The sequence below is a fragment of the Dromiciops gliroides genome, chromosome 2 (assembly GCF_019393635.1).
Source record: "Dromiciops gliroides isolate mDroGli1 chromosome 2, mDroGli1.pri, whole genome shotgun sequence".
NCBI classification, from domain to species: domain Eukaryota; kingdom Metazoa; phylum Chordata; class Mammalia; order Microbiotheria; family Microbiotheriidae; genus Dromiciops; species Dromiciops gliroides.
The window spans coordinates 270,973,489-271,000,490 of record NC_057862.1 but is presented as its reverse complement, the minus strand read 5'-3'; the positions used below and the strand labels follow the sequence as shown (position 1 = coordinate 271,000,490).

Genomic DNA, 27,002 nt, shown 5'->3' with positions numbered 1-27,002 from the left:
TTACATAGTACTGTAACGTATTATATATAGATATATAATATTATAAATATAAATATATAAATACATGTAATGTATAACATATAATACATAGCAAATGTTATTATATTTGCTCTATATATGTGTGTGTATGTGTGTATATAATACATACATACACACACACACACACCACACACACACATATATATGTGTACACATAGATATAGACATATAGTTGCTTTATTTTGGTTGCTACCATTTGTTTCCCTTTCTTATGTTTTCTGTTCTCTGGGGTATTTGCAAAGCAATAATTTGTTCAGGTCTGACTTCCTTTATAGAAATGCTGCTAATGTCTCATTTATCAGACATATATCTCTTTCTTTCATAGTTAGATTCAGGTTTTCAGAGAACATCCCTTTATGGTCATTTTCATCCCCCCCCCCTTTTTTCCTTTAGAATATCTGTTATTCAAAGCATATTATTCATCTTCTTATTTGCATTTTCTTGGAATTCAATTTATTTTGCCTTTGTATTTGAAGGTCTCTCTCTTGGTTACTTGAACATTTCTTTTTCATCAGTAAAATTGTTAAATTGTTCTATGTGTGTTGGAGGTTCAAACACATAGTCCCTCCCCCATCCCCCCGCCATGGTCATGATCTCTGGATTAATTAAATTGACACTTAGTTTTATGTATTCAGCATCTTTGAGTGGTTTTTTGTTCTTTTTTTTTCTTGTTCTTTGTTTTAAATTGATTTATTTATTTAGAATTTCATGTTACATGTAAAAAACCCCCTATTTTTTACACATTGATTTTTAAAAACTTTGTGTTCTAAATTATCTTCCTCCCTCCCTCCCTCCCTCCCCCTCCTAACCCCCTTTCTAAGAAATAAAGCAATTCAGAATAAGTAATACATGTGCAGTCATGCAAAACACCTTCATATTAGTCAGGTTGTGAAAGAAAACATACAAAATAACTTTAGAAAGAGAAACTAACAAATAAAATTATACTTCAATCTGTACTCAGATACCATCATTTCTTTCTCTGTTGACGTTTTGCATTTTTCATATGTCCTTCTAATAGCATCCTGCTCATCATTTCTTTTACAGTTACTATTGCTAACTGTATTACCCTCCATCCTATTCCCTCCCCTTGATATTTACTCTAGTTTTCTATCTTCCTACGCCCTCCTGTCCCTCTTCAAAAGTGTTTTGCTTTTTACTGTCCCTTCCTCAATCTTCCCTTCCTCCTTTGCCTTACCCACCCCCCCCATCCCTTTCCCCTCCAGCTTTCCCTCAGGGCAAAATATATTACTATACCCACTTTATGGGATGTTATTCCCTCTTTCAGCCAATTCTGATGAAAGAAAGGCTCACTCACACACACACCCCTCCCCGCTCCTTTCCATCTTCCCCTCCATTCCATTAACCATTTCTTGTTTCTTTTATGTGAACTACTTTACCACATTCACCTCACCCTTTCTTTCTTCCAGTGCATTTCTCTTACCCCTTAACTTTATTTTAAATTATCATCATGGGTCAGCTAGGTGACACAGTGGACAAATAACCAGTCTTGGACCCAGGAAGCCCTTAGCCCAAATCCAGCCACAGACACAAGCCCCCCCCCAACCCTGCCTGCCCCACAAAAAACAAGGATAAACAAAAAATAAATGCTTTACAGATATCATCCCTTCATATTCAGTTCAGACCTGTGCCCTCCGTCTAAGTATATTCCTTTCAGCTGCCCTAATACTGAAAAAGTTTTTCTAGAGTATGAAGTATTATCTTCCCAACTGTAGGATGTAAAACAGTTTAACCATAACCTCCCTCATTATTTCTTTTTACAGATTTACCTTTGGTTTATGCTTCTCTAAGGGTCTTTGATAATTTGAAAGTCTCAATTTTCTATTCCGTTCAGGTCTTTTTAATCATGAATGCCTGAAAGTCCTCTTTTTCATTGAAGGTTCCATTTTTCTCCCCTGAAAGATTATACTCAGTTTTGCTGGTAGGATGATTTTTAGTTGTAATCCCCAGTTCCATTGCCCTCTGGGATATCACATTCCATGCCCTCCAGTCCTTTAATATAGATGCTGCTAGATCTTTTTTTAGTCTTATTGTAGCTCCGCAGTATTTGAATTCCTTTTTTCTAGCTGCTTGTAATGTTTTCTCCTTCATGTGGGAATTATGGAATTTGGCTATAATATTCCTGCCTTTTTGGAATCTCTTTCTGGAGGTGATCAGTTGATTCTTTCAATTTCTATTTTGCCTTCTGCTTCTAGAATATCAGAGCAATTTTCGCTGACAATCTCTTGGAAGATGATGTCTAAGCTCTTATTTTGATCATGGTTTTCAGGTAGTCAAATGATTTTAAAATGATCTCTCCTGCATCTATTTTCCAGGTCAGCTATTTTTCCAAAGTGATATTTCATATTGCCCTCTATTTTTTTTATTCATTTGTATTTGCTTTATTGGGTCTTGATTTCTCATAAAGTCATTAGTTTCTATTTGATCTATCCTAATTCTTTTTTTTTTTTGGTGGGGTAATGAGGGTTAAGTGACTTGCCCAAGGTCACACAGCTAGTAAGTGTCAAGTGTCTGAGGCTAGATTTGAACTCAGGTCCTCCTGAATCCAGGACTGGTACTTTATCCACTGTGCCACCTAGCCACCCCCTCTATCCTAATTATTAACCAATGATTTTCTTCAGTTTATTTGTCTTATTTTCCTTTTGTCCAATTTGGCTTTTCAAGCTGCTGCCTTTATTTTCATGATCCTCCTGCATCACTCATTTCTCTTTCCATTTTTTCCTCTGCCTCTCTAAATATTCCTTCTACCTCTCTTACTTTCTCTTCAAATTCATTTTTGAGCACTTCCATAGCTTGAGATCAATTCATATTTTTCTTGGCAGCTTTGGATGTAGGAGCTTTAACTTTGTTATTATCTTCTTCTGAGGGTGTATTCTGCTCTACCTTTCCCCCAAAGAAGCTTTCTATGGCTTGCTGCTTTCTCTTTCATCTTGACTGCCTATTTCATGTATTTTAACACCTTCTTAATGTGTAGTGCTGCTTCCAGGATGCACTGTCCAAAGCTACAGAGTAGCTCAGAAAGTGATTAGGCTCATTCTCAGCCTGCCTGGCCAGTAAGTAACCATGACCCACTTTCTCTTTGACCTGGAAGCAGATGTCTGAAATGTGATTCTCTATGTTTGGAAGCTTGGTGTGCCTGTATCCCTCCTCCTGGGTTGGCTGCTGCTGGAGTTTGCTTGCTGGTTCAGAACATGGGTGCCTAACCCCAGCTCCAGCAGAGATAGCAGCTATACCTCCCACCACTGGACCCTCTCATGGTCTGTGATCTTAGCTTCAGAAGAAGCTGAAGATTCTGAGACTCTGGAGGTGCAGCTTGCCTGGAACTGGTTCTGTGCCATGCTGTACTCTTCTCTCAGCCTAAAAAGCAGGTGATCCCAGTTGCCTAATTAAACTGTCTTTGGCTGTAAAATAGTCTCACTCTGTTCCTTTGTGGGTTCTGTCATTGAAATCTTCATATTTCTGTGCCCCTCCCCAACTGGGTCACTGCCACTGAAGTCTGCTTCCTAACACCACAACATTCCCACTTCTGCTCCAGCAGAGACCTGCTACTATTTCTCCCTGGACACCCTCACAGGTCCATGAGCCAAGTTTCAGAAGAAACCACTGATGCTGAAGTTTGCAAGTTTCTGGAGGCACAGTTTGCCTGGGGCTGGGTCTGCACCACGCAATGAGTTCCTCTCTCACCTTGTATAGCAGACAATCCCTGCCACCTATTTAAGCTGTCTTTGGCTGGAAAATAGTCTCACTCTGTTCTTTTGTGGGTTTTGCTGCTCCAGAAGTTGTCTTATGGCATATCTAATCCTTTCATCTTATTGGTCACATGATCCAGATATCTGCATTTCAAAGTGTTTCTAAAGAATTCTCCCCTCAAAGACTTAATCTTTGTAGCTGGGAAAAGGGAGGAAATATTTCCATATAGGATCATAGCATCTTATATATAGAACTAGAGAGGATATCAGAGACCATCTAGTCCAATATTTTATACATGAGGAAAGTAAAGTTCATGTTGGTTAAATGATTCTCCTAAGGTGACAAAGACTGTCTGACTCCAGGACCAAGAAGGTAAAGAGATAGAAACCTGGAATACTGGCATATGGTATCTTTGTATGGGGTAGGGGAAGGAAAAACAAAGGATTGGAGAAACTTACTCTTAAAGCCTATTCATGGGTGTCTAATTCAACTCAATAAGCATTTATTAAATCTCACTTTGTGCAAAGCATAATGCTAGGAAATGTGGATATATCGACAAAATGAAAAATAGTCCTTATTTTCAAAGTGCTTACATTGTGTTGAAAAGATATAAGAAGGGGCAGATAGGTGGTGCAGTGGATAGAGCACTGGCCCTGGATTCAGGAGTACCTGAGTTCAAATTTGGCCTCAGACACTTAACACTTACTAGCTGTGTGACCCAGGGCAAGTCACTTAACCCCAATTGCCTCACTAAAAAACAAAAGATATAAGAAGTAAAGAGTTAAATATATACAGGATTACTTAAGGAAGGACAGAACATTAACAACTAGTTTGATCCAGGAGAATTCCTATAAAATATGGCTCAGAAACCAAGAAGGGAGTGTATTTAGAGATAATAGCCAGTGTAGTGAAATGGAAGTGAAAGATCAGTTTCAGAAGCTGGTCCAGGGGGACTTGGGACAGTGAGCATGAAACAAAGCTTAGTCCAACACCTTCTTTATCTATCTGACTCTCCTCCCCATCACCACTATTTATGTACCAAAACAGGAAAGGCCCTGGGTCATGCTTGTGTTAGTAGGTCAAATCCCAGTTGTTGCTTGTCTTTCTTTTTGAAGGAGACCAGTAACATCAGGGAATGAATTGGATTTAAGTAAGGCAGAGTTGAACAGCCATCAACATCACCCCCTCTTCCAGAGTGATCAAGGTCCAGTGGCAAACAAAAGTCAGGATGACTGCCAATGACCCAGCATGAAATGGATTAGCATTTTTTTTCTGACCAATCTCTAAGAAGTCCACAATGCCTGTGTCAGCTGCCTTCATGACTATTGGAATAAATTGTCCTCATTTGCTCATTCCATTGAGAGAAGTTTTCAAATGCTTGGGGTTGACATCCCCCTAACTCATTAACTTGTTTAAGGCCTGTTGATTACTCTCAACCTAGTTTAGCCTGTCTGCTAAGACAATTTTACAAGGGTGTGTTGGGCTGCACATGCTACAGCTTCTTGGAGCCACAAGTGAGAATTGGGTGAAAGGTGGACACCAAAGGTGGGTGAACAGCCCTGAAAAGGGCTCAGCAAGCCCTCATACCAGATGTGTTAATCCTCCCTGAATACCCTATATACCCCTAAACCTGGGTTATGATATATCATGGGTCCAGAAGTGTCCACTAAAACATGCAGGCAAAATTTGCAAGATTTTAACCATGGATTTGACCAGTCAGTCTCACTCCTCCTATGTTTATTGAGAGTTAGAGAGAAGGGGGAAAGGTAGTACATCCTTGAGCCAAATGCATCTCTCCCTTCAGTGTTTGTAGATATAGCCCAAGGCAAATATGTCTTCCTCCCTCTCAGAATGCTTCTTCCTTCCCTACCTTCTACAATGATGGGAGTCCCATTTCTTTGGGGAAATCTTCCAGTCTTGACCCCCAGTATGTCGTCTTCATGGGAAAGTCTAAGCAGATTGACATGCAGCCAAGATCTTGCTGTCACCTCCAGTTTCGAAGCAAAAGAACCACAGATTTACTATCTACCCACCACAGCTCCAGCATCTCTGTATCCAGCCTGTTATATAGAAGGAATATTTATGAACTGAGACCTGCCTGATTTCTATTGCCATGCTCTCTCTCGGTCTTTGGTGAGTAGGAGAAAACCATGAAGTTATAGCACTTGTGGAACTTCAGAAAAGAAGACTCCAGTTTCCCCAGCCCCCTTCTCACCACAAATACCCAGAAGTAACAACTAAATGGCATTTGTCTACTCTAGTCCTGTATTTCTTTCAATCCTTCAGGCTGCTTTTATGACTGTGGGTCAATTGGATACCTATTAAATTCTGCATGGCTATGGGTAAAATTTCACATTCCCTGACACCTTTATAGCTCTTCATTCATTACGGATGCTGTGATAAGGACATGCAGATAATTTTGTGTTTTTCAATCACAAACCAATAGAATGTAGGCATAAGCAAAGTCTACCAAGAAAAAAAAAAGCTTTGAGATTGACTGTAATCTGAAGAACATGCTAACCAAGTTTTGGATAGATTCTTCACCAAAAGTCTTGCCATCGGGTGATGATTATTTTTATTTATTTTTCTTTTGCCGGAGCAACTTTTGACACTAAAAATGGGGGGGGGGAATTAATTACCTACTTGAAATAAAATCACAGCTCTCTTCAAATGTCTAAAAATGCTGCAATTCATGCACATGAAAAACAGCAATATGTCTAGTTACTCACCCCCAATAGTCTTAAAACTTATTTCAGAAAAGCATGTATTTATTTTTGATTGGCTCGATTTCATCATTTTAGATGAATTCATACTTGGTATTTCTAAGAAGTAATGAATTATCCCAGTGCCATTTTAGTTAAGTCCTTGCTTTGTTATGGATTCCATTGTGATAGAACAGTCCCTTAGCAAGTAAACTTTATGGTATATAATAATAGTAGAAAATTGGAACAGTAATGCATTGTTGGTGGAGTTGTGAACTGATCCAACCATTCTGGAGAGCAATTTGGAACTATGCCCAAAGAGCTATAAAACTGTGCATAAACTTTGATCCAGCAATACCATGACTAGGTCTGTATTCCAAAGAGATCATAAGAAAAGGAAAAGGATTCACATGTTAAAAAATATTTATAGCAATTCTTTTTGTTGTGGCAAAGAATTAGAAATTGAAGGATGCCCATCAATTGGGGAATGACTGAACAAATTATGATATATGAATGTAATATAATGCTATTGTGTTATAAGAAATTATGAGCCATCATATTTCAGAAAAACCCAGGAAGACTTAAGTAGACTGATGCTGAGTGAAGTGAGCAGAACCAGGAGAACATTGTACACACTAACAGCAACATTGTGTGATAATTAGTTGTGCTAGATTTGACTTTTCTCAGCAATACAATGACCTAAGACACTTCAAAAAGACTCATGATAGAAAATGCTCTCCACATCCAGAAAAAGAACTGTGGAATCTGAATACAGATTGAACCATACTATTTTCACTTTTTTTTCTTTCTTGAGGTTTTCCCCTTTTGTTCTGATTCTTCTTTCACAACATGACTAATGTGGAAAGATGTTTAACATGCTTGTACACATATAACTAATATCATATATAATGTCTTGTGGAGGGGGCAAGAGCACTGCAGATAGGGAGGAAAATTTGGAACTCAAGATCTTATAAAAACAAATGGTGAAAACTATCATTACATGTAACTGGAAAATTTCTGTTCAGATTGAAAAAGAAAAAAGAAACAGTTGTAGAAAGTGATTGTGACGTAGTGGATGGAGAATTGGCTTCAGAATAAGGAAGAATAGGCTGCAAGTCTCACCTCTGAAACCTCCCTGCTGCATGATCCAGGTCATATCATTTCAATATGTAACACCCTAAGCAAATCTTTAGGCCCATAGGCTGCCTAGCAGATACCATTAAGCATTGCTAAAATAATTTTCCTCACTAAGATTTCCTTTTACTAATAAAATCAGATTTTGTTAAAAAAACAACAACGGGATTATAATACACTAATTTCCATGTGGTATTGAAAGTTCTCTTTAGATAACTAATGAAATGCAACACAAATTCATGAGAAATATTTACTAAGGGAGAGTCTTCCCTTTGAATTTTGTGATAAGGAATATTACATTTCATGTATAACTTTGAAATGTTTTTAATTTTTTATGTTTAATTTCCCTTCCCCTTCCCTTCTCTTCCTTTCTCCTTTTCCTTCTCTTTTTCTGTTTCCTTCTCTTATTCTCTCTTCCCTTTACTCTTCCCTTCTTCTTTCCTTCTCTTATTCTTCACTTTTCTTGAATCCCAATTGAATCTCAATTAAAAAGGAAGTAAGTTATTAGCCCTTCAATAGTCTCTCATTCTTAAGATTCAAACTCACCAGCATTCATTAAACTTTATTACTGAAATACATGAAGGTTGCTTTGCATTAGGCAAAACACAATTCTGCATCCAGGATTTCAAATGGTGCTACAGCTTTTCATTAACCTGGAAACCTTCTATTTACATGGTTCACAGCCTGGTCTCAGCTCACTTGGAAGTAACAAAGGGTGTCTGGACAGGAGTGCAGCAGGGGTCTTACTCCTCTAGGGCTTCCATCTGAATCTGATCAGGTCAACTGTTTTCACTCCTGCCTCATTAGGTAAAATAAAATGGAGATTATAGTGTGGCAAAGGGATCATATTTCAGGATTAGCTTTGTCTTTTCCTCACACTTGCTATGTATTTCATGGTTTTATGTGATCTTGCTTTCTGGGCTCTCTCATTTGCATGTCCATGTGAACGAGATAATTTATTAACTGTTTGGGTGGTTGGGTTTGATTTCTTAAAGAAGATGCATATCTGGTTATCCAGACCATGACGAATAACAAATAAGTGATGCATAGACTCCGTTAACTGGTTAGTTTTGAGAAAAGTAGTAATAATTTTCAGTGTCAGGAAACACATTCTTTTAAAAATTGAATAGTTAGATGTAAGTTAGGTAGATGATGGTATTAAAATGTGACTGGACAATGAATACTTTTAAAATTATTTAATATACTGGTATAGATGTCAGGAAAGTAATAAAAGTATGTGTGTTCTTGGTGTGGTAACAATGATCTGTTTTACAGGCTTTCAGGGTCTATCAGTTAGAAAGCCCCCGGACTCAGAGAAGAAGCTGCTTGGGCTTTAGCAATCAGTGTAAGGAAAGAGTGATATGATGTGGTGTACTAGTGTTTCTCTTTCCTTGACAAGGTGTGAACAGGGAAAGGAGGGAGGAATCTGGAGTTTCTGGCTTTAGCTCTCTTCCATGTGCCTTTTCCTTTTTTGCCCTTTATGATAACTCCTTCAGGTAGGCTATTAATTTTTTTCTTATTACTGTTCTGCATATGTTTTGCTTTTGTTTTTAAAAGTTAATTCCCCATGCCTTGTCAGGAGGCTTGTTCAATAAAAGCCCTTAAATGTTTTAAATAATGGAAGGTCTTCTAGAAGACCCCTAGGACCTTGCCACCTGTGATTGGACCAATATAATAACTAAGGTTTCCCACTTCCTCTGTAACCTAAAGGTGACAAACCTGTCCTCAGAGCTTGATAAGTCCAGGGGATGAAAGCTTTTGTTATGCATCCCTTGACACAAATTTCTAATAGCCTCTGGACATATTGACATGAATTACTGGTTATTTAAGCCATAAAAGGCCCAGTCACATTGGGTTGGGGCTCTTCAGAGATGGTATTCTGGCTCTACTGGCCAGACACATTCCCATATGGAGATGAGGAGGTCTGTACCTATCTACTCTAAATATGGAGTATTCTTAAGGAATATCCTTTTTATGCAGTGACCAAGTAAACTTCCTCTTGTTAATACTAGGATGAATGCCTCATTTCTTCCTAATATCAAACCTGAACTACTAATAGGGTGCCAGGCAGAATCAAGTCTGCCTCTAATACTCCAACATAATGATTACATAAAAGACCATCACCAGTAGTGAATAGTGGGTAAACCCATTTATCTAAGCAAATGGAAAATAAAAAAATAAAGTTATACTAAAAGGGAAATTATCTAAAGTCAGCAGGGAAGTAGAACTCAGTGACATACAGAGAAGCCACATTCCCTGCAGCTTTCAGTCTTTTTCTCTCTCCACATGTGTTTCCCAGAGTTCCTGGTATGACATTTTTTACACCAGTTCTACCTCTTACACTGGGCTGCAGAATTGTTTAGCATTCTCTTCCATAACCACATCAGTATTCAAAATGAACTAGGCTTTTTTTGAAACCTAATTACATAAAATAAATACATGTAACCCATGGTTCAAAGTCCATTTGTATAAGAATCTCTTTGAGAGAGAAACCAGAAGACTAGGATCACTCATCTCTCAAGCTCTTGCCATCTCTGCCTCTCACTCATTCAGTAACCAATCTCTACCAAAAGAGTCTTATTCAAATATACTTTGGAAGATGCAGACATTTAGCAAACTTGGCTCCTCAACATGTCCCACCCCTAAAATGTATGCATAATATACTTTTAAGTTTAATCTACATTGTTAATATTCTATTCATAACTTTCTGAAGTCCAAACAACAAAAGAATGAACCAAACTCTGATTTTTCTTTCTGCCAATTTCAGAGGTATAAATGCTTGCATTAAACATTTAACCATCAATTTTACAAGCCAATTTGAGGTAGCACCAGAACACTCCTGATAATACACCAATCAATCCATAAACAGTGGTCACATTCTTCCAACAATGCCCACAGAGGGTAGTAGACACAAACTTATGGAAACCTAATAGGGAGGCCTACTAGTAAGGAAAACCCATGTTCCTGGAGTAACTCACAACTCTGTCCTGGAGACCTAGATATTTCAATCAAGAACAGAATGACTCTGCATCACCTGCTTGATGGGACTGCTCTTCTGCATCTTTCTGTTCTTCTAGGAAAAAATAATTTTTCTACTGGTTGCTACCCTTGGACTGCTGAAGCAATATTAAGGCTTTTTTAGGGCAAAAACACATCCTAAACCTAGAGTCTATGGGTCAGGCCTACTCTAGTATCTCCAAAACAATTAGGGTCTATTATTTAAAAAAATTATTATTTAATTAAATAGTTCCCAATTACATGTAAAATTCAATAATCATTTTTTTCTTCAAATTTTGAGTTCCACATTTCCTCCTCCTTCTTGGAGAAAACAAGCACTTTGATTTAGATTATACAAGTGAAGCCATACCAAACATTTCTATATTTTCATGTTGCAAAATAAAACAATAAAAATAAATTTAAAAAAGTATGTTTCAATATGAAGAGTTCATCACTTCTCTCTCTCTGTAGATGGATAGTATTTTTCATCATGGGTCCTTTAGAACTGTCTTAGATCATTGTCTTGATCATGGTAGTTGTTTTTCACAGTTGATTATTCTTATAATATTGTTATTACTGTCTACAATGTTCTTCTAGTTCTGCTTACTTCACTTTGCATGAGTTCATATAAGTCTTTCCAAGTTTTTCTGAAACTATCCTGTTATTTCTATTAGCACAATAGGATTTAATCACAATTAAATACCACAACTTGTTTAGCCATTCTCCAATTAATGGGCATCCCACTGATTTTCAATATTTTGTCACCACAAGAAAAAACTGCTATAAATATTTTTGTAGAAATGGGTCTCCTTACATTTTCTTTGATCCTTTGGGATATAGACCTAGTAGTGGTATTACTTGGTCAAGGAGTATGTATAGTTTTATAGCCCTTTGGGATAGTTCCAAATTGTTCTCCAGAATCATTGAACTAGTTCACAACTCCAAGAATTTTTCCTTTTATCATTTATCATTTTCCTTTTCACTCATGTTAGTTAATCTGATGGGTGTGGGGTAGTATCTCAGGCTTGTTTTAATTTCTATTTATTTAATCAGTAATGGCAAAGAACTTTTTATTACATGACTATTAATAGCTTTGATTTCTTCTTTTGAAAACTGCCTGTTTATATCCTTTGACTATCAACTAGGGAATAGCTTTTATTTTTGTGAATTTGCTTCAGTTCCCTGAGAAAGGAGAAAGGAAACCTTTATCAGAGAAACTTTTTGCAAAGCTTCCCCCCGCCTCAGTTTCCTGTTTTTCTTCTAATTTTGGCTATATTGGTTTTATTTGTGCAAAAGCTTTTTACTTTCATTTTATCAAAATTATCTATTTTACTTGCCATAATCTTCTCTATCTCTTATTTGGTCATAAATTCTTCACTTATCCATAGTTCTGATAGGTATATTTTTCTATTCTCTCCTATTTACTTATTTTTTTTTTTTGGTGGGGCAATGAGGGTTAAGTGACCTAGCTGCCCACTCCTATTTACTTATATCACTCATTCATTATGCCTTAAATCATTTATCCATTTTTACCTAATCTTGTTATAGATGTGAGATGTTGGTTTATGCCTAATTTTTGTCAAATTGTTTCCCACTTTTCCCAGAAATTTTTGTCAAATGTTAAGTTCTTACCTCAAAAACCTGTATCTTTGGGTTTATCAAACACTAGATTACTATGGTCATGTAGTATTGTTTATTAAATAATGAATCAATTCCACTGATCCACCACCCCATTTATTAGTGAGTACTATATTGTTCTTTTTTTCACCCTTTTGCAGGCAATGAGGGTTAAGTGACTTGCCCAGGGTCACACAGCTAGTAAGTGTCAAGTGTCTGAGGCTGGAGTTGAAGTCAGGTCCCTCTGAATTCAGGGCCGGTGCTTTAGCCACTGCTCCACCTAAATGCTGATGATTACCACTTTGTAATATAATTTGAAATCTGGAACTGTTAGGCTACCTTCCTTAATTTTTTTTATTGATATCCAGGTGAATTGTGTCACATTTTTTTCTAGCTCTATAAAATAATTCTTTGGTTACTTGATTGGCATGGGATTCAATAAGTAAATTAACTTAGGTACAATTGTCTTTTTTTTAATACTGGTTCAGTCTACCCATGAGCTATTGATATTTCTCTAGGTGTTTACATCTGTCATGATTTGTGTGAAAAGTGTTTTGTAATTATGCTCATATAACTGTTGGGTTTGCCTTTAGCAGTTAAATCCCAAGTATTTTCTATTGTCATCACTTACTTTAAGTGGACTTTCTCTTTCTGCCTCTTCCTGCTGGGTTTTGCTGATAGTATGTAGAAATGCTGATGGTATATGTAGGTTTATTTTATATCCTGAAACTGTGCTCTCGGGTTGTCTAAATGTATCACCATCTCTTCTGCAAAAAGTAATAGTTTTATTTCCTTATTGCCTATTTTTATTCCTTAAATTTCTTTTTCTTGTCTTTTTTCTATAGTAAGCATTTCTAGTACAATGCTGAATGATAGTGGTGATAATGGACATCCTTGATTCACTGCTAATATTACTGAGAAGGCTTCAAATTTATCCTTGTTTCAGATAATGCTTGTGCTTGATTTTAGATAGATGCTACTTTTCATTTTAAGAACCATTCCATTGATTCCCATGCTTTCCAGAGTTTTAACTAGGAATGGATATTATATTTTGTCAAAGATTTTTTCTTCATCTATTGATATAGTCATATGGTTTCTGTTGTTATTATACCAATATGGTAAATTATTATTATACTTTTCCTAGTATTGAACCAACTCTGCGTTCCTGGTTTTAATCCATTCTGGTCATAATGTATGATCTTTATGATACATTACTGTAATCACTTTGCTAGTATTTTATCTAATTTTTTTGTATTGATATTCATTAAGGAAATGTATCAATATTCATGAAGGGAATTGGTCTATAGTTTTATTTATCTGTTCTTGGTTTAAGTATCAAAACCATATTTGTGTAATAAAAGGAAGTAGATAAAACTACTTCTTTACCATTTTTTATAATATTGGGATTAATTATTCTTTACTCTTTTTTTTTGTTGCAGGGCAATGGGGGTTAAGTGACTTGCCCAGGGTCACACAGGTAGTAAGTGTCAAGTGTCTGAGGCTGTATTTGAACTCAGGTACTCCTGATTCCAGGGCTGGTGCTTTATCCACTGCACCACCTAGCTGCTCCTGACCATTTTCATTTTTGACAAAATTATTCTGTTTTTTATTTCTTAAATCAAATTAACAAATTTTAAAACGTGTTTTTTCATAAAGCCATATCTGAGTTTTATTTATTAGGGTTTTTTTTACTTTCATCTCAAAAAATCTTTTCTTTGATTTTTAACATTTCCATTTTGGTGTTTAATAGGGAATTTAAAATTTGCTCTTTTTCTAGTTTTTTTTTTAGTTGCCTGCCTAATTCATTGATCCTCTCTTTATTTTATGGATGTATAAATATATTAAGAATTTAAAAATACAAAATTTCCCCTAAATACTGCTTTAACTCTTTCCTACAAATTTTGGAATTTTTTTCTCATAGTGTTATTCCCTTTAGTAAAATTACTGATTATTTCTATGATTGTTTCTTTAACCCACTTATTCTTTAGGATTAGATTATCTAGTTTCTAATTAGCTGCTTCTATAACTGTTTATTAAGTGTAATTTTTATTGCATTATAGTTTGAAAAGGGTGCGTTTAATATTTCTGCTTTTCTACATTTGATTGTGAGGTTATTTCCTAAAAACTTTACAGAAGCTAGGGGGCAACTAGGTGATATAATGGATAGAGCTCTGTTGCTGAAGTCAGGAGAACCTGAATTCAAATTCATCCTCAGACAATTACTAGCTGTGTGACATTGGGCAAGTCACTTACCCTCTTTTGCCTCTATTTCCCCAACTGTAAAATGAGGTGGAGGGGCAGCTAGGTTGTACAGTGGATAGAGCACCAGCCCTGGATTCAGGAGGACCTGAGTTCAAATCTGGCCTCAGACACTTAATACTAACTAGCTGTGTGACCCTGGGCAAGTCACTTAACCCCAATTGCCTCACCAAAAAAAAATTTTAAAACCCCCCAAAACAACAACAACAACAAAAAATGAGGTGGAGAAGGAAATGGCTAACCAGATTTGAAAATATCTGAACCAATTCAACAACAACAACAACAACACATGGCCGATTTTTATGAAGATGGAATATGCAGCTGAGAAAATAAATATGTACTCCTTCCTTTTCCTATTCATCGTTCTTCAGAAAAATCTAAGTTTTCTGACGTTTTATTCATCTCCTTGACTCTTTTCTTGTTCATTTATTGGGGGTTAGATTTATCTGTGTCTGAGAGGGGAAAGTTGAAGTCACCCAGTAGGATAGTTGTCCTGTGTATTTCCTTCTATAACTCATTTTAACCTTTCCTTTAATAATTTGGATGCTATTCCATTCAGTGCATACATACTTAGTATTGATGTTCCTTCATTGTCTATTCTTCCTATTACCAAGATGTAGTTGCTTATCCCTTTTAATTACGTCTATTTTTACTTTTACTTTTTATAAGATTGTGATTGCTACTCTAGACTTTTTTGTTTGTTTGTTTGTTTGTTTTTTTAGTGAGGCAATGGGGGTTAAGTGACTTGCCCAGGGTCACACAGCTAGTAAGTGTTAAGTGTCTGAGGCCAGATTTGAACTCAGGTACTCCTGAATCCAGGGCCGGTGCTCTATCCACTGCACCATCTAGCTGCCCCACCTAGACTTTTTTACTTCATTTGAAGCATAATAGATCTTGCTCTAGCCCCTTATTTTAACTCCATGTGTACCTCACTGTTTCATGTATGTTTCTTTTTTTTCTGCATTCATCATATTGTGAAAGAAGAATCAGAGCACAAGGGAAAAACTTCAAAAAAAGAAGGAGAAAAAAAAACCCCAACGGCACAAAAGTAGAAACAGTATGGTTCAATCTGCATTCCCCTCTAAACAACTTTAAAATAATACCTCCATAATCCACAGTTCTTTTTTTCTGGATGTTGAGAACATTTTCTATCATGATTTCTTTAAGATTGTTTTGAATCATTGTACTGTTGAGAAGAGCCAAGTCTATCACAACTGTTCATCACACAATGTTTTTGGTACTGTGTACAATGTTCTCCTGGCTGTGCTCCTCTCAGTAAGGATTAGTTCATGTAAGTTCTTCCAGGTTTCTCTGAACTCCTCCTGCTCATCATTTCTTTTTCTTTTGTTTTTGAAGAGTAACAAACTTTTATTTTTATCTCTTGAAAATGCAGGTTAGGGAGAACAGAGGTCACTTAAGTTGGTGACATGTTTGCACTCTTTGCAAAAACAGGGAGCAAGATCCCTGGGTACCAAACAGATATAATGCCCTCCACACTAACTCTCCCCTTAAAACACATTAATTTAAATCGATCCCATTCCAACATATGCCCCAATGCCTCAAAAAATTGTAACTGCTTCTAGAGATAAACATTTTCTGACAAAATTAAGAGGATTATTAGTTCTGGCTCCTCAATCTTCAGAAAAGGAAGGGGGGGGAAAAGTCAGGAGAATCATTTAATTTGCAAGGTTTTGTTTTTTGTTTTTGTTACAGCAGATATACATTTGGAAGGTTCCTCCCCCAAACAAGTCTGATACCCCTGTGTTCAGCTTGGCAATGTGAAGAGACACATTGGTTCTGGTGGTGAAGGAGAACCTGCCAGATGAGATCAATCTGAACAAACTGATTTTGAGGATTTGTGTTCATTTCCCCTTTGGTCCTGTCTCAAGTGGCTTCCCAATGTCTTTCCCATGAAGCTTGAGATCAATGGCTCTTTCGATCTTGCCCAACACCTGGTTATTAGGAATGGCCCGTCCACACTCATAGTCAGTGATAACTTGGAGCTTTTCATTGATTTTTGTGTCCAGATCCTTCTGTGTCAGTCCCTTGCTCGGCCGGCCCTGTCGGATCACTTTGCCCACTTCTAGAGTGACCCTGTCATGGTGAAGCTCTTCAGTCTCTCGGTCCAGTTTGGCTGTGTACTTTGTGATGGAGTGCTGTTTGTTTTGGCCAGCAGCCCATTTCGTAGAAGTCTCCACATCTTCTCTTCTCTGAGCTGCTAAGATGGCCTGCTTGGACTTTGCCTGGGCCGCCAGGGGCCCTTCTTGTGCAGCACCGTCACCGTATCCCAGTCGCTCTCAGCCATGGTGGGGTTGTGAGGAAGTAGTCTCCACTTGAGGGGAAGCTGGACTCCGGGAGCAACACAACACAATGCTCCTGCCTCGATTGCTCGCTACTCTCTCATCATTTCTTATAGTGCAATAGTATTCCATTACATTCATACGCCACAACTTGTTTAGCCATTCCCCAATTGATGTTCATTCCCTTGATTTCCAATTCTTTGCCACCACAAAGAGAGGTGCTAAAAATATTTTTGTACATGTGGGTCCTTTTCCTTCCTCTATGATCTGTTGGGATACAGTAAGGGATGTTTCTTATGGACATCAAATGTTGTATTTCTAATCCATTCTGTTATCTGCTTCCATTTTATTTGTGAGTTCATCCCATTCACATTAACAGTTATGATTGCTAATTGTGCATTTTCTTCCTACTTTTGTGTTGATAAACAGGTTTCTATTATCAATTCACACCCACAGACATACACACACACACATGCTTTTTGAAACAATTTAAATGTGAGTGAAGTTAAAGCATTGACTCCCCCCACCATTTTCTTCTTCATTGTAAAAGTTATTCCTTGCACACCTCTTTTATATGAGATGATTACCCCCATTCTTATTCCTTTTCCCTTCTCCCAAGGCATCCCTTTTCCTCCTTCCATTCTTTTTTTCTTTTACTTTATTCCAACATAATTGACACACTTGTATACTCTTTTTCTATGTCGACTCCTTCTAACTGTTCTGCCAATCGCAATGGCGTTTCAGAAGTTGCCCCTCAAGATTCCCACTCTCTCCTGACCCAAAGTGCTCTCTCTGCCATGGTACTATGTCTCAGAAGTGGGTATAGGCAATGGAGCTGCCATACAGTTCCTGGTCCTGCATACAATACTAGCACAGGGGTACCCATAATCTTTTTCTAATTGCCAAATCTCTTTACCAACTCTGGCTTTAAAGTTCCCAAAGCTGCAGCTACTTTTGTCATCATCACCTAGTCCCACCACTAATTTTTCATCCACATAGGCTCCAGGACAAGCCCCCACCCCTATGTCACATATTTCTCTTCCCTATCTCTTATATTGCTATGGGCTGGAAGAACATCTCACTCTGATGTTTTCCTGTCTCTGCCACTTCAAAATTCAATTTTAGTTGTTTAGGGGGGAATGTTGGGAGTGCTCTGATGAATGCTGTTCTACTCCACTATCTTGGCTCCTCCCCTGGAAGTCTCAAGGTCTACACTTATGGCTGGTCTCAGAGTTGCCATTAGTATCTCAGTCTGGAATCCACAGAACTATTCAAGTTAGTTCACTAGACTCTGGGCAGTGGTGCTGGGGTGTGGCAGAGTAGGGATCCCTCATAAGTATAATAAGATAAGTAAAAGAGAAAATAAGACAAATATTTAACGTTTCTGCTTTTTAAATTGCAGGTGTCAATAAGGCAGTCTAACCTTCCCTTTCCCCAGACAGATGTTCAAACAGCAAAGGACTCTTCTATTCTCCAATAACTCTTTTGGACAAGGGAGTTTTCTTCTATTTAGATTATCTTTGGCATCTGGTAAGAAAAGGACCAAGACCTTCATTTGACCACATGCCTTCCACCTCTTACCTGATCTCTGACCTCAGGCTATGAGGGGTTGGTAAGACAAGATTTTGTTCTACCCCAGTACAAGACAACTCCCATCTCCTATGGTGCCTCATCTTCCCCTATACTGCAAGCCTTGTCCTCACATTTAAGGACTTCACTTTGCACCCTTTAGACATTCTGACCTTCATCAACTCTTGTAACCTCAGTCACAAAGCCCATTGATATAGGATTGTCTCCTCATTAGTAGATCAATGCCCTGCTTTGAATGAGGGTTGGAGTGGAGTTGATGAATGCTATAGAGAGTTTCAGTGTTCTTTGAGTTCTCATTGAATAACTTCTTGTCCTCTTCAACTTCAAGATGTAAAATAGAGGTGACCTGTCCCACTTGAAGTTGCTGAAGGAAAAATTTCTCTGAAGATTTGAGAGGAGCTGACAATTTCTGTCATGAACCTATCTCCAACTTGCTACACTAGAGACTCCAGGGAACTTTCACTTGGTTGAGATCTAGGACTCTCTCTCTTGGTTGAGCTGAGTTGCCTCACTATCACTGAGAGAGTTCCTTCAGTTTGTATTACCTGGTATATATTCTTTTATATGTACCTTTTCTGATTTGTCTTTTACTACCAATTTAGATCAATGAAGATTTTGTTTGTTTTTGGCTAAGTGGTATATATATTCATTGTATAAGTGGTATATAGTGGGGAAAGAGTCAAACCTTGGATTTCAATCTTAGAATCCTCCTTCTCCTAATAAATAAACAGTGATCAGAGGTTAGATTGAATCAAACTCACATTCTCTAGCCTGCAGCATGAAGATGTAATTCTAGCCTTGTATATTCTCTCTCTCTCTCTCTCTCTCTCTCTCTCTCTCTCTCTCTCTCTCTCTCTCTCTCTCTCTCTCTGAGTGGTCAAGCTTCTAGCCCCAACTTTCTGTTTCTCATCCTAGAAATAGTCTCCTCTAGTGAAAGGTGGGAGGACAAGAGGCTAGAGATATCTATTCTGCCTTCCCTACAGACACACCAAGAAAGCCTTATGCCACAGGGGGTGTGGTGGCCCTTACTAACATGTGAGCCCTCACTAAACTCTTATGACCATGTCTTCACTCCACCTCGTTCATACACAAACATTCATAGGTTGTTTGTACAAAGCTATTTGCACGTTGTTTTACCCATTAGATTGAGTTCCTTGAGAACAGGAACCCCTTCTTTGTATCTCCAATGCCCATCATATAGTAGACATTTAATTAATGTTTATTGATTGACTGAGGTGCTTTCCCAGCAGCTGACACACATATAATTTATCTTTCTCCAATCATCTGGTCTCAGCTTGAAGCAGTTGCCATTTGTTTTCTCTTCTTTTCCCAACTGTTTCGAAGGGATAAAATTTGGAACTCAAGCTACAAATAAAAAGTGATTATTATTAGAAAATAAAAAATAAAGACATCAAAAAATTAATAATGCCTGTGAGTGAGATTTGCCCCACCCCTTAGAAACAAGTGACTTAAAGGTAGTACTAAGTAGTTTATAGACTACAAACTGTGATATTCTTTACTAGCTTAAGAGTAAGTAAGATAGATATTTAAAGAAGCTAAGGCAAATGCTAACTTGTCTACTCTACAAGCTTAACCAAAGATTCAACTATTTGACTCCCAATTGTGGTTAGGTATAGCCACCGAGCAGCTTAAAGGTCAGATACCTAAAATAGTAACTTCTGAACTATAAGGGACCAATCAGAAAGGGAAAGAAGTTTGAGAGCCAAGCTTAAGCAATATGGTGAAAAGTCTTGATAGCTGAGAAACAATTCAGAGAAAGATAGGCCAGAGAGGCTACGTCTGAGATGGCAAAGATGAAATCCAGTAAATGCCTTCTTATGTTATGAGCCTCTTACTTAGTAACAGGGCTATTCTAAATAGGATATATAGAATGGCAAATGATTGCACTGGTGTATGATTGATCATTTCTTTCTTCCTATTCCATATTTATTGTATTTGTACTCCTGAGATTATGTTAATTTGTGGGTAGAGTCATGTTGTGGATCCTGAGGCTCAGGGTCTTTGGATTCTAGATCTGAGGTTGGCTTTATAGTGAGACAGAATCCCTCTCTCAATAAACCTATTTTCTTTGACTTGGAGACTTTGTTTTTTCTTTGTCTGACCACGTGACTTAGAAATTTTTGCAACATGTTCCATTGAAATCCTTTTCTGATTCTTCAATGTGCTATGTAAGTGACCCTAGATTTCTTGTTTAAGACTATGCCAGTGGAGTGGGACATCTTATAGCTTTCCATTCTGAAAAAGTGTTCAGTAACACTCAATCATATCCTTTATATGCATTACCAGGGAACCAGCCCAGTTGAGCTCAGAAAAAATATTAACCTGCAGTCTATAAGATGTAGTTGCTGTTATTATAATTTTTGACTATAGAAACTCTTTTTAAAAGTTACAAAATCTTCCTAAACATACATACATGCACACATACATGCATACACACACATATATGCATACATACATAAATATATTTTCCTCCATTTTGGTCACAAGAAGATCAAGTTGTGTGCCTATTTCTAAAAGAATTCCTCTGATTGAGCATTCTAATAATTTTTTTTAACACTTCAAGCATTTATAGTTTCATTACTGTTAAGTATTTCAACCATTACAGATTATATCTCCATGACTTAGTCAACTTTTAAAAAGAGTTTCTATAGTTAGGTTTAAACCAGGCCTGGTTTAAATCCAGCCTTAAATACTTTCTAACTGTGTGACCTTGGACAAGTCACTTAACCCCTAGTTGCCTCAGTTTCTCATCTATAAAATGTGGATACACTGAAAAAGGAAATGGCATATTACCACTGTCTGCCAGGAAAACTCCATGGACTTCATCCATGGGTTCAAATAAAGTCGTATATAACTGAACAACTGAACAACTTCTATAACTATAGATAGAGAAGAAGGGTGACTACAGGGTTCTTGTAAAAATCAAATTATATAGCTCATGCAAGGCACTTTGCAAAGTTCAAAGCACTATATAAGTGTTAGCTATTATTACTATTATTTTTACATAATATAGATTTTATTTTCTATATTGAGATAAGGACATAGTTTTGGATATTATTGTTTTAATATGATTAATTATGTTGATTATTTTTTCAAATGTTGAACCATTCTTGTATCCAAAATGGTCATAATCATGGATTTCTTTTTTGAATTACTGTAATCTGCTTGACAGAATTTGAATAAATATGTACTAACGATATTGACTTATTGTATTCTTTTGTGGTAGAGTTCTTTCTTTGTTAGTTTTTGAAAATAATTTGTGTAGTATTGGTCCTATTCTTTAAAGTTTGATAGAATTCCTCTGAAAATCCACCAAACCCTTTTGACACTTCCTTTTCAGGTAATTATATTTCCTTTCCTGAAATTAGATTATTAGAGATTTCTATTTAGTGTTCTTTAGTTTGAGCATTTTGTATTTTTAAAGCAGTCATCTATTCCTTTTTCATTCTCAGTGTTCTTGGCATATATCTGTGCATAGTAGGTTCTGAGAATTATTTGTCTTTTCTTTTCTTATTTTACTTTTTATTGTGTTTTTTCTATGAAGAATTGGTTTAGTATGTCTTTTTATAATTATTTGCAAATTTCTCTGTGCTCTAATCCATCATTGCTTTTTTTTGGGTTAAGATTCTATGTAATACTGTGAAATATATGCATGTTTTTAGTAATTTTTAGAGATGGAGTAATTAATTTCATTATATTTCTTTATAATTGTATGATTTGCCTTTTTAGTGTTTATGTTGTTTGCAGTGCTTCTCTGATTTATTATTATTATTTTTTTTTGCAAAAAAGCAAAGTTATTCTTTTATTGAATTGTCTTTCACTGGAAGTCTTAGAGTTACATGATCCCTTCCAGGGTATTGAAATAAGAATGAAACAGAACTGTCTCTTCTTTTAACTGACACAGTACCCTGACCTCCTGCCCCTGTCATAAGGCAGGTGAGGACAAAGGGACCACCTAGGGTTTGTTGTATACCAAAATATGATGCCTATTTGGGGCTAGGTCATCACATGACTGAAAGTAAGACCCAAAGCTCCCATGGGGTTGATTGGATCTAGGAAGGGAAACTGAGCCTACTACATAGGATCACCCTTATTATACTGACACATGTACATACACATATATGTATGGATGCATAAATATGGTATATCCCAATAGAATATAATGTCTTTGAGGATATAAGCTATTTAACTATTTTTCTTTGTATCCTCAGCATCTAAAAATTCTGGCACATAGTAGGGGCTTAATAAATACTTGATTGATTGATGATGAACTATATCCTAAGGAAGTATTGACAAGAAAAGATCTACATGTACAAATATTATCAAAAAAATTGAATTTGTAATTTCAAAAACTCAAGCAATATATTGTAACAAATAATTGGGCATGACTAAATAAATTATATAATGAAAACAATTGCCAATTTACATTGATAGGAAGAGAGCAAGGTTTGAAGAAAAAGTGCTGGATTTGGAATCAAATGACCTGAATTCAAATTCAAGTTCTGCCATTTACTTCTTTTTTGACCTTGTGAAAATCCCTTAGCTTTTCTGGGTCCAAATTTTCTGCTTTGAAAAATGAAAGGATTGGAAAAAATTACTTCTAAAATACCTTCCAACTCTCAATCTGTGATTCTACTGTGCTGAAAAGAGGGATAGAAAGAATTCAGATAAACATGAAAAGACTTTTAGGAATAATGCAGACTGAATAAAGCCAGCCCAAAAAACCAATACACAATGATTCCAAAAATGTAGATATGGACAGGCAACAGACTCCTCTAGTCAAATACAATGGTCAGTGTTAGTTACATGCTGTCAAAGTCAAAAGACAGAAACATTCTGCCTTGTCATTCAAATTTGATCAATTGCTTTTCAGGAAATGGACTTTGTGAGGGAGTGTGTTTGTGTGTTCATTGTGAAGTATTTATTGCATGAAAACAAAATAAATAAATTTAAGAATAATGCCAAAATAAACTAGTGCTAAATAATTCCATTTTTCCTTTTGAAGAAATTTAATTATTTATGGGTCCATCTGTCATTGGTGGTTTCTAGGAAATCCCCTTTTGTGGCTGAAAGTATTTCTTTTTAATTTTCTTACCAGTTCATATTCTATTTACTATGTGTCTACCAGTAAAAATATATATTTGTTACCTAAATAGTGGAGTGGAAAGATAAAATGCCTCCGTTCTCCTTACAGGAGTTTCAGATCTCTCCAACAAGTCTAACAGTCATTTATGCAGAGAAGATCTTGTCTAATGTCCTCTTGGTTCAGGGTCACTGGCACCCTCATATTATATTGAAATGTGGGCAGTGAAAGAGAGTGAATGAGCAATTTGTTAATGTCACAGAGGATAAACTCGGTTAGAAAGGGAAGTGTATATGCTTTATAATAACACAAGTGTTTCCTTGTTAATCCCTTTGCAGGTTCATTATCTGTGCAGCCTTAGGCAATACTTGGCCTATCATGGGAGTAAAGTTTAACCCCCAGCTTGATATTAATCCTCAAAGACTTGTGTCTCAGTTTAGAAATAATAAATTCCAAGGCATTTTGTAATTCTTAACTCTTTACGTAGAAGTAATAAAAATGTAGGTTAGCACAATGAAAATTTGCTTAAGAAAATATAATAAAGAAATAAATTAGAAGAACAGACATTCATTTCTCAGTACAAACTAAAATTCAGAAATAACCTGAGGGTTATTTTTTAAGCCATAGGCTTACACTCTACTTCTTATTACATTAGGCAAGCCATTTAACCTCTTTGGGCCTCAGTTTCTTCATACATAAAATGAGGTAGGATTAGATGACCTCCAAGACCCCTTCCTGCCCTAACTATGTTATTCTATTACTGCACTGTGGAGCTAATATTCTTATTTGCTTTTTCTTCCTAATTACAATTGAAAAGGGGAAAGTTTGCAAACTCATTTTGGGAGATACTTGGACCTTTTTTTTTTTTGGAACAGTGATTTTTGGGAAAAGAGCAAAATAAAATCCAGTGTGAATGTAAATACTTTCTTACAGCATCAGGAAATGTTTATCAAGGTTTTAAAGGTAAAAGGAGGATCTTACTTTGTGTTCCTCTCTCTCCCTTAAATGATAAGGAGTTAAGTCAGAATTGTTCTCCTTGCATCCACTCAAGGTAAGGGTTTTCATCTTAAGAAAAATAATAGACCTGAAAACTAATTATGTCTTCCCAATTGAAATTCCATTCTTTTGTTTGCAAAAATTTTCATTCATGAATTTATAATTTATAATTTTGCATTCTAAAACTCAACATGCTTCCTTCATTAATTTGACCACACTGCCACACTACTTTGGCATTAAGTTTTAATGCCAATTATTAACAAATCCTATATATTTTTCATGTTCATTATAAAATTAAAAAGTATATCACAGAATCTCAGAGTGGGAAGTTACTTCAGAGGTCATATGATCAAAACTGGCTCTAAATAGGAATCTCCTCAACAAAATCCCCAACAAAGGAAAGTTAAGCTTCTGTTTTAAAATCCTTCAAGTGATGGGAACTCCCTATTATTGTTCAGTTGTTTTAGTTCTCTGACTTTCCATGACCACATTTGGTGTTTTCTTGGCAGAAATACTGGAGTGGCTTGCCATTTTTTCCTCAAACTCATTTTACAGTGAGGAAACTGAGGCAAAGAGGATGAAGTGTCTTGCCCAGGGTCACACAGCTAAGTGTCTGAGGCTGTATTTAAACTCCCGTCTTCCTGACTCTAGACCCAGCACTCTATCCACTGGGCCACTTTTGGACAGTTTTAGCTATTAGGAAAATTTTCCTAATAACAAGTCAAAATCTCCTTCTGTGTCACTTTTACCCATGGGCTCTAGTTCTTCCACCTGTGACTACAACTTGGCTAAAAGTAGTTTTAAATCCTTTCTACATAATATTCCTTCATATGTGAAAATAGTAATCCTTTCTCTACCATCTTAACAATGTCACTTCCCTTCCCCAGTCCTCAAATAAGCAATCCTCTTCCATCCCTTTTTTTTTTTTTTTTTAGTGAGGCAATTGCGGTTAAGTGACTTGCCCAGGGTCACACAGCTAGTAAGTGTCAAGTGTCTGAGGCCGGATTTGAACTCAGGTACTCCTGAATCCAGGGCCGGTGCTTTAACCACTGCGCCATCTAGCTGCCCCTTCCATCCCTTTTTAATCCTTGTCACTCTCCTCAGCACACTTCAGCTTATTTCTGTTATCTTGAGTTAAAACAATGCTGAAGATTTGTTCTAAAAAAGGTAGATAGGAAAGTGGAACTATAGTCTTCCTTAGATAGTGATGTCAAATTAGCAAAAACATAAAAGGAGAAAAAAATGTGTGTATATATATATATGTATATGTGTATAATACAATATATAATATAACATAACATAACATATATACATATATCTATATATTAGTACTATATTCCTATATTTGACTATTGAAAGTATTTATAGAACTTTACCTTTAGATGATGAATCCCATATCTTTAGTACAGGATCCAATTGAAATCAATTCAACATGCATTTAATGAGTTTTTTCCATGTTCCAAGGACTATGTGAAGAACTTTGGACAGACAGTGAGGTGACACAATGGACAGAGTTCTGGGCTTGGAGTCAGGAACATCTGATATCAAATTGGGCTTCAGACACTTACTAACTGTTTAACCCTGGGCAAGTCACTTCATCTTCTTTGCCTCAGTTTCCTCACATGTAAAATGAGGATAGGATCAAGTGAGGTAGTTCTTAGCACATTGCCTTGCACACAGCACTACGTAAATGTTAGCTATTATCATTATTGTTATTATTATCACAAAAATTAAATAGCTTCTCCCCTTAAGGAGTATTCATATTAAAGAGGGGATAGAAGGTATACATAGATATATAGAACATCCCCAAAAGTCTTAGTGTAGTTTTAAGTTATTGAAGATTAAATACAGAGTAAATTGAGTAAATAGAAAATAATTCTATTGGGAAAGCTTTAACAACTAGGGGTGTCTGAAAACACCTTATGGAGAAGGAAGTACCTGAGCTGTTCTTTGAAAGAAGATGAGTTGTCAGATAAAATGATAGTTTACTTATAGATCCCTAGAGATTCAGCTTGAATATTAAGTGAAACACAACTTCAAATGAGCGATAAGACACAAATCAAACCAGAAAAGTCAGCATCTTTATTTTTTTGGTGAACAAAACCCAGAAGAAAGAGATAGAAGAAGAAATTCCATCAAAAATATCTGCAGAATATATGATCTACTTACAAAGACATACACTTCAATTATATGATTATAATTTTGTTATTATTCAGTCATTTCAATCACGCCCAACTCTTTATGACTCCATTTGGGGTTTTCTTGGCAAAGATATTGGAGTCATTTGCCATTTCCTTCTCAGGATCATTTTACAGATGAAGAAAATGAAGTAAAAAGGTTCACTTGCTCAGGATCACACAGATAGTAAGTGTCTAAGGCCAGATTTGAACTTACAAAGATGGTTCTTCCTGACTCTAGGCCTATTCACTGCTCCACCTAGCTGCCCAAATTACATCTAGAAAACAGTTTATAGAAAAAAAAAGATTAAATGATTGGAGATGTTAATTTCTCATGGAAGAAATATAATATAAATTTACGTTGACATTTATACTTATT

General features: G+C 36.4%; 1 protein-coding gene and 1 pseudogene across 2 annotated transcripts in view; one reads left to right on the top strand and one right to left on the bottom strand.

The window, feature by feature from the left end:
* Positions 1-27,002, top strand: part of SLC25A21 (solute carrier family 25 member 21) — a 745,362-nt gene that overhangs the window by 440,069 nt on the left and 278,291 nt on the right. The gene's annotated exons all lie outside the window — the stretch shown is intronic.
* Positions 16,319-16,761, bottom strand: LOC122744052 (annotated as a pseudogene).